The sequence below is a fragment of the Anguilla anguilla genome, chromosome 12, assembly GCF_013347855.1.
Source record: "Anguilla anguilla isolate fAngAng1 chromosome 12, fAngAng1.pri, whole genome shotgun sequence".
Classification (NCBI taxonomy): Eukaryota; Metazoa; Chordata; class Actinopteri; order Anguilliformes; family Anguillidae; genus Anguilla; species Anguilla anguilla.
In genome coordinates this window covers 27,131,476-27,140,779 of record NC_049212.1, presented here as the reverse complement: position 1 = coordinate 27,140,779, position 9,304 = coordinate 27,131,476, and positions in this window count along the sequence as shown.

Below are 9,304 nucleotides of genomic sequence, written 5' to 3'. Positions count from 1 at the left end.
TGTCTTATACCTGCTCTAAGGAAGCAATTGAACACTCCTGACTAATCAGAAACACTTGTGAAGCCATTTGTCTATTGTTTGACTACTAATTTAAAATTGAGTACAGAGACAAATCAAGAATCTCAGACATTATGTAGGGCACTGTATCTGTGAATGAGGAAACGTATGTGTGCATACGTGAGAAAGAATAATATGTCTATGTATGTAAAAGGTATGTGTGTGTGTGTGTGTGTGTGTGTGTGTATATAAAACTCTGCACGTGCATGTGTGTGTGTGAAAGAGTGAAAAGAAGTGTATGTATTTCAAAAAGTGGACACCTGCATAGGTTTGTCTTTGTACATTATGTGCGTGGTTGACTGTGGATACATTCAACCAAAGAGAAACAAAAGTGTGGGGCAAAGCCCTTTAGCTGGCTGTTGGCTCACTTCCTGTGGTTTTTGAGGTTGTGTCATGTGACCTCTCATGCAAGCATGTTTATGGTCTTCTCAGTGGTTATACGCTTTCTCTCGTTTCTATGCTAATACTGGTGCTCCCATGGAGGACTGCCATGAGTACCATGAATCACCATGTTTTCGCACAATTCAACTTTCACAAAGCAAATTCTGATGCTGATTATGACCTGACTGTGTATTTGTATACATAAAATTCTTCTTTTCAGATAGGGTAATTTGCATGATGCCTACATAGGTGACTACCATATTTAGCAATGATTTACCGTGTTTTACCATGGTAAATGGTAAATGGACTGCATTTATATAGCGCTTTTATCCAAAGCGCTTTACAATTGATGCCTCTCATTCGCCAGAGCAGTTAGGAGTTAGGGGTTAGGTGTCTTGCTCAAGGACACTTCGACATGCCCAGGGCGGGGTTTGAACCGGCAACCCTCCGACTGCCAGACAATCAGTCTTACCTCCTGAGCTATGTCACCACCATGATCTATTTTGCTTTACTATTCAGTTTCCACAAAGCATGTTATTTTATTTATTTATTTTTGATCCCACATTGCATAATTACCATGATAATTTTTACTTACATTGCTTCTTTTCCAAGGCAAATTATATTGGTGTCCTGGTTGAGCTAGGCTTAGCAAGGAGGGAATGTTCCTTTCCAAAGTTGCCCTCCTCTGTTAGTCCCTTGGGAAAGGAAAGTTTGCACTGGCCATTCAGACTGTTTTGTGCATTTAAAATCTCTGAGAATGTTTATTTTTTTGTGATCCAGTGTTTATCATTTGGGTTAGGCTGACAGGTATGGCTAGGGTAAGAGTTTGGAGTCATGGATTTTTTCCATAGCTAGCATAATTTCCCATGATTTTCTATGATTCCATTATCCCCAGCAGAAAACTTACCATTGTCGTTCTTTCCTAATTATACAGTTTCCATGTTTCTATTCGCCTACAGAATAAGCACTGAGGACTACATTAGGGTTAGGGCTAGTATTTGGGTTAGTTCATGGAGAAAAGAAAAAGTATGCATGGCCATTCAGTTTTATCGGCAGCATTTCAGTGGAAGAATTTATTTCCATGTTTTGTTGTTAATTTCATGTCAGTTACATATATTCAACCCCCCGGGAAACTTGTGTTTTATTTTTTGATCCATTGTTTTTCTGTCCTCCTCCTGTCTGCTAGTGTTTGGGTTTGTTTGTAGGCCCAGTATTTCCAATGCTTCATTTCTGTGGTTAACTCCCTGTAGTCCTGCAGCAGTCTCTAGGCTGGTGTGTTAGCTGTCCATATCAATTGTGAACAGGACAGCTGTTTCTGGTATTTGTCTGGTTTTAATATAAAATCATATATTTTTTGATGTGTACATTCTTTTCATTATTGTTTTTATTTTTAGTTTTTTTTCCTTTTCTTTGTAATTTTGTATTATTTATTATAATAACTGTGTGCTGTAAATTCAGATTTTGAATTAAAATGTACGTGGCTGCAGCAGTCTGTAATCTAATAACATGAATAACACTATAAATCATTTCCAGGCTGTGTGACACACTTAGCCAGCACACTGTGTCTCTGGCAGTCAGAGTTATATGAAAACCTTCTCCACAACAACTGTAAACCTTTCCAAAGCTGTGCGACTTTCTTGTGTACTACTGAGCTCCTGAGTTAATATGAAATACGTATAAAATAAATTTAATATATATCAGAAGTAACCACACATCGAAATGTTTGTACCATAAATGATGCTAAAATAATCGAGCAGTGTACTCACAGTTCACCTGTTCATAAACCTTCTAGCAAAAGATCATTTGTTATCTGACCTCTTCATAGGCTTTCCTAAATGTTAGGATTAGCAAAATCCCTATCACCCACTGTCCAGCCTTGAGGCACGCCTCAGGAAGGCTGAGCAAGGCCGTGTCCTCTTGTGAGTTTACGGAGGCAGGGGGAGGATGATGCAATGCTTGTAGTTGACCACTAGATGGTAGTAAAGAGCTCTGTAGAAAGTGACAAGAAGAAAAACGCTTTGTCATTCTAGGCCTCAATCCATACAGCCCTGTGTTGAATTCCATTTCAGTTCACTCAATTCAAAATTTAAGTTAAATTAAATTCCATTCATAAAAATGTCCATAATTTTGAGGCGTTTTCATTTAATTCAATTTCAATGAATTTTTTTATTTGAAATGAAATGTATGGTGGTATTATTGTCTAAACAATAAATAAATAAATGTAACTGATTGACAAATAAATGCAGCTGATGCGCAAATAGCAGCTGACCCACTAATAAATGCTGTGGATCCACAAATGGAGCTGATGCACAAATAAATGTAGCTGATCATTTAATTAATGCTGTGGCTACACAAATAAATGCAGCTGATTCACAAATTAATGCAGCTAGTTCACATTTGTGCGTTGCCTGTCGCTTGCATTTACTTGGGGATTTTTGAGACAATCCTCTTGGCACAATTTGCAAAAAAGAAAAAAAAAAAAAACCCATTTGTGGCTTACAGGAGGCACTGCGCAAATACTCATTTGAAAACATAACTGTAGATGGGGCTGTAGTGCTGAAGTTAGTGAGCCACAGCTTGACAAACATTATAGCTTGCTACTGCTTTTTTTCTTTTTTGTACGTTGCTTTGGATAAAAGCGTCTGCCAAATAAATGTAATGTAATGCTGGCTAATTATGTCAGCAAAATGTTATTTGCGGTACTTCATTGTGGGACATAATAATAATAATAATAATAATAATAATAATAATAATAATAAATGAATAAAACTCCAACAAAAAATCCATAATAAAAACAAATGTACTAATTAAAAGCCAATCTAAATAAATGTGTTTTCTTTTATTTATGCTTTACTTTTGAAAATCTAGAGAAGACCAGCACTGGATCTTAGGGCTCAACTGGGGACATACTTAGATAATCAATCACAGATACATTTAGGTGAAAAACTGTTTAGTGCATTAAAAACAACTTCATCTCTAAAATCAACTCTAAAATCCACAGGTAGCCAGCCCAGGGTAGCAAGGACTGGGAAAATGCAAGCTCTTATTTTTGTCCTGGTCTTGCAGCTGCATCAATTGACTTTTCTGGAAGGCCAGAAAAAAAAACTGCAGTAACCGTGTCTCCTTGAAATAAATGCTCAGGAAATGGTTCTTAAATAAAAGAAATGCTGTTTTTGTTACTGAATTCAACCTCAGATCAGAGTAAAAATTTTTTTCCTTTTGGTTTACATTTTAACCCAGGAGGGCTCAGTTTATTTTTAAGTTTTTCCCAATGAGCATATGGACATATGTAAGAAGAGCCAGCCAGCGTGTGATGTCTGATAGACAATTAACCAACAATTTAAAAACATTGTCATCATCTGGCCCTACAGACATATATAACTGCGTACCATCGGCATAGGTATGGAATATTGCACCATGTTTGCCAACATACAGAGTAAAGAGTATTACATTACGTTTATTTGGCAGACGCTTTTATCCAAAGCGACGTACAAAAAGTGATAGCAGAAGCTCAAGTATCAATCCCTGTGGAACTCCCCATGCAATCTCAGCCTTCTTGGACACATGGTCATATAGACTGACATAAAATTGTAATTAAACCTCAAAATCAGTCCAACTCTTTATATTGCTGTTAGATAACTTCAGTCTTAGTTGGCTATATTTTGCATAATGCTGCACATTTTTTTCTGAAAATGTATCAACATAACCAGAAGGTATACTTGCACCCTGGGGATAGGTTGTGGTAATGAGCACTGAAAAAGTACAATTCTTCAGTCTGAGGAGTAAGTGTGAGAAATAAAATTCATAAATGCAGTGTGTGTTGATTTTTTTGAGCATGATTATGGTTAGATTGTGCTTTAAACAAGAAAACAGAACAAGTCATGTTGCACAAAGGTTATATTCTTTACCACATTGTTTCATTTCATTGATAATTTAAACTGAGGCAGCTGTACAACATAACATTTTGTCGATGGAGTGGTTGCGTTCAAGTCATTTCTCACAAATGTAGAAGTTATGGCAAGAAATCTGCACTTTAAAAAAGCCCCTATAACATACTGTTTTCACAGCAGCCCAGACCAGTTCCCTAATGTCTTTGTCTGCGTTTTTTCCCAGAGAAGTGCTGATGCACTTGTAGGCCCGGTTATAATAGAAAGGTTGTAATAATAATCAGGGACCTGTAAACACATCAAACTTGCCAAACCTGCCCTGGTTAAATGTTACCTATACAACAACCAATCCTCATGCAGGTCATTGGGTGCGAGCTGGATTAAATATTAATGAATATTACATGTTGGGCACTTTATCATCTGTTGTGGAATGTTTGGTGTATCAATAGACACGGTGATATGTTTTTGGCGAGCAAGACTGATGAAAAATACCAAGGCCATTGCAATGATGTAACTTTGTTCATGAGAGAGATATTGACAATAACGATTTATATGCTTTTGTTGTGTGTGTTTTTTTGTGTGTTTTTTTTACAGTGTCAGTCCGAAAATTCCCCTGGCTTTATGAATCGGCTTCAGTGACGCAGGAGGTGTGTCATTTCATTGTCAGCTTTAAATCCAGTGGTTCAGACAGACTGTGGCTGCTTCACTTTGGTACATGTACATTCAGAAACTGAGCAAAATCAATGTTAAGCAAAACAGGTCATAGCATTTCAGTTAATCCTCTAGAGATTATGAGCCAATAAGAATCTGGTCATATTAGACCTATTTTATCGTTACCAAGATGTAAACAATACATTCCCTTTCAGTGGCATGAGACCAGCAGTAGGAAGTAACATTAAGAGAACTCATAGACTGGCTAAGGGCTCTGTGTGGTCCTGTGTGTCAGTAAAGAAACTTCACAGGTGCATGTCATTACAAGGGAAAGTAACGTTTTGTGACCTTTGAAACAGCCACATCGAAAAACTACATTTTATGCGCCTATTTCAAAGGCCAACACTAATACTTCTTCATACTGTCTTCCTCATTGTTATCTGAATTGCCCTGTCATGTGCATATGTTCAGTGTCTATCTGATCACAGTAAAGAATTCCATGCTAAATATGTGTGTGATTTATTTGTGTGTGCGCACATGTGTGTGTGTGTGTGTGCGTGTGCGCACGTGTGTGTTTGTGTGTGTCTATGTGTGCATGTGTGCATGTGGCATTCAGTCTGTGTTTGGCACCTTTCAGCCATGAAATTTCCCATATGGTTCTCACAACTCAGTTGTTTATGGTATTGGTAAAGAAGAAAGTGCTGAGAGATGGAACAGATTTAAAGACCTCACCAAAGCAAGTTTTGAAAGTGATCTTATCAACTCTGAGAATAACATTTCATATGATTAGAGAAAAGTGTCAATTAAATCTCAGATTACCTCTGCATTAGTCAGAGAAGTACTTTAGGCCATTGTCTAAGCACTTGTAATCATTTGAGACATTTTGGCTGACTATAGTTGGCAGCTTTAATTCTCTAACCAGTACATTTGGCCCAAATTTGGCTTTAAACCTTTGCGAACTGAGGATATTAGCATTTTGGAATGGAAACCAAGCTTGTATGCAGTTAGGTTGTGCCTTTGTCGTCTTCATTGTATGAAAACATTTGCACTGACATGGTATTCTGACATGGTGCTGGTGACGTGGGCAGAGACTAATCAAACAAGGAGGTCATTTTAATTTAATACCCCTCTGAGAGACAAATTTGCTATGAGCTGAGGAAAAAAGAAAAGAAATGAATCCATTTGGGTTTTTCTTTACATATTTACATTTTGGGTGTATCCTACCACCCCCAGGGTATAGACCCCTCAACAGTTTGTAAACAGTAATGACGTAACGAAGATGCGTGTGCATTTTGGCAACAGAAAGCAAGCTGAGTAACTGCGAAGCAGCTATACTTCCAAGTTCAAACATGTTATCTTAGTAAACCTAAACTACCAGCTGGAAAATGAACATATAATTGATATGTATTAAATTCACTTTTTTCTCTTTTTTTATAGAGTTGCAATAGTTAATAAACACTGTGAGAGGACAGTAGAGACAAGACTTCTATTTGTAGGCAACCAGTAAAAATCTGATTTTTAAAACAGTTTCTAAATAATCTTTCACTACTTTTATTATTTAAAAAAGTGCATTTTATCTTTATTTTACCAGGAAATGATCCTGTTGATATTTGCAATCTCTTTTACAATGCAGTACTGGCCAAAATGGCATATAACAAATAAAACCTTAAACATAGCACACTACAGAGAAATGTACTTCAGCAGTTTATTACCTACTTCTTGTACTGCCTGGTTGCTGTCTACAGCTGTACTCTCAAATAGTTGTGACATTCATCAGCAATTCATAGTAAAGCCCTTACAAAATGTGTCAGGGATGTATCATGATGACATCATACACCCCACTGAGCAGTAATTCTTGCTGATTGTACATGAGAAGTGGAGCCATTCAGAGCTGGGCAAATGGCATTTCTAGTTAGTGAATCATCACCCCAGAGCTGAAAGCAGAACAAGGACTCAGGTGGGCATCAGTGGGGGAGTGAGTGGGAATTCTGTGACTCAATAGGACCCATAGCTGCTGTCCATTATCATAAATGAATAGTTCATGTTTCGGGTTTAAAAAAAATATTATTTCAGTTTTAGTGTATGTTTCTGACTGGCCCTGATAGTTTTATGTGCAAGGAAGGATATTTTAACATAGAGAAGTTTCTGAAACCTTCCGCCTTTACAATGGCAGGTATGGGGCATTCAGAGTTCATGGTCTAAAGCATGGAAGTATTAGTTTGCATACTTATAAGGTAGCTTGTACAGCAACATTATGTGTTCAGTGTTTGTACACATGCATATGACCATACTGCTCTTCAGAGATTTTTGTTTATTCTTATCTTCAGGAGGAACTATTTCTTTTTGTGCATTCAAGCACAGACCACTGTATTCATGAAAAGAAATACTGCCATAATATTAAATTGGGAATTAATGTTTATAATTGTCTATAAACATTTTGAAATAAACAACAAATTGCTTTAAAGTGAAGTGTATTTTCATGCTTCAGACCACAAATCACTACAAGTACCCCAATACCAACCATTGTAAAGCGACCAGTCATCAGAAACTTCTAGTATATAGAATATCCTTCATTGCATGCAATAAAATAAAAAATAAAAATAAAAACTGTCTGTGTCAATTGAAATCATACACTAAAACTAGTATAATAGAAAAACCCCAGAAAGTTAATTATTCCTTGAAGTCAGTTTCTCCTACTCAGGAAACCTGGGGCCCCACGGGCACCCAGCAAGGTCAAATCAGTCGGCTTGTGTTCAGAGCTGCACATTTACAGCAGAAGTGGGTTTTTCATGTCAGCATGAAAGAAACCATGCCTTCATTTTCTTATTATCATGTAAAGCAGACACAAATCCGGTAGTAATTAAAGAGTGACACAAAGAAAGCGAGAGGCAGCTCCCTGGAGAGAAAATGCCTTGATTTCGACCGCATTTTCGAGCGAGCGTGTTTAGCGATTGGAATGCGCGTGGGCGGCGCAAACTCCAAGAGCTAAAAATAGACGGGGATAAAAGGGAGAAAGGGCTTCAGAACAGCAGAGAGTGTGATCGACTGCGGTGAGGTGCGTTTCGCTCCGCGGTTACTGGTGCTTAAACTGCGATAGAGGAAGAAAGAATTTTAAGTTAACATTCCACGTTCCAAACCTGTGACGAACACAAAGAGCAGGCCTTTATACATGGCTTACAGCACAAATGGGCACCTGGGCACACATACTAATGTGCCATTTACATTTCCTCGAAGTACACTGCATCTTAACCCGGGGCATGACTGGATTTTTCCCCTGCGTACGCTGCGAAATATCCGTAGCATATTTACTGTGGAACGAGGAACCAGGATGCTATCATCTCCTAAATGAACAATACGGGGAATTTATTCGACTTTATTTTACATTTATTTACTGGTGAAAAATGTAAATGTATGGGGGAAAACATGTAGGTGTACATTTGGTGTACTTTTACATGCATCTCACAGAAATGCCATTCAGATGACATATATGGATGTTTGGAGAACAGAAGAAAAACTCCCACTAATCTTCTCTAGTCAAACATCACATTTAAATCAACATGGAGTTACTTCTTGCTTTGTACATATTCTGTTGAACACAAACCCAATATATGAGTACAAATTTTATTTTTATGGTGAGGAATTTAATAACCATAATGTAAGGCACCGTTTCAATCTCATGTTGTGCATGGGTACAACATAAAATATAGACACAATGTCACCTGGGTGCCGGTTTTTGTTTTGGCCCAGCACTAAGCCACCTGATTGTAATTATCAATTGTTGAGTCTCTCAATTGTTTTCTGAGTCTTGACATTCAGAAAACTCAACGTATCTATCCAAATATAATGCCACGGCTACTCATGAACACCCACAGAGCTTAACTTGTGCAAGGTTTCATCAAAAACTACTTAGTACAAAGTATGCCAACTGTGTATATCTGCACAAAGTCTTAACCAAAGCATGCAAGTATTCAAGTTTGCAGTGTCAATGTTGTTTTAAAACACTGTTCCACCATCGTTTTAACAATTTTGCTTGAATACTACCATGCTTTGGTTGAGACTTTGCCTGGATAGTTTGTGTACTTTGTAGAAAGTAGTTTTCAATGAAACCATTCACAGATTAAGCAGTGTGGATGTTCGTGAGTAACCATGGCATTATATTTGGAAAGAGACGTATCAGGATGAGCTGCAGTGGATATCTAGAAAACTTGTGAATTCTCAGTGAAACTATCTGAATGGATAGACAGTATTCTGGGTAAGTGGAAACTGCTTTTACCTGCTTATACTGGCAGTGGCTTTGCCTGGTTACAACTGAGGAGGCATGTAGTGTG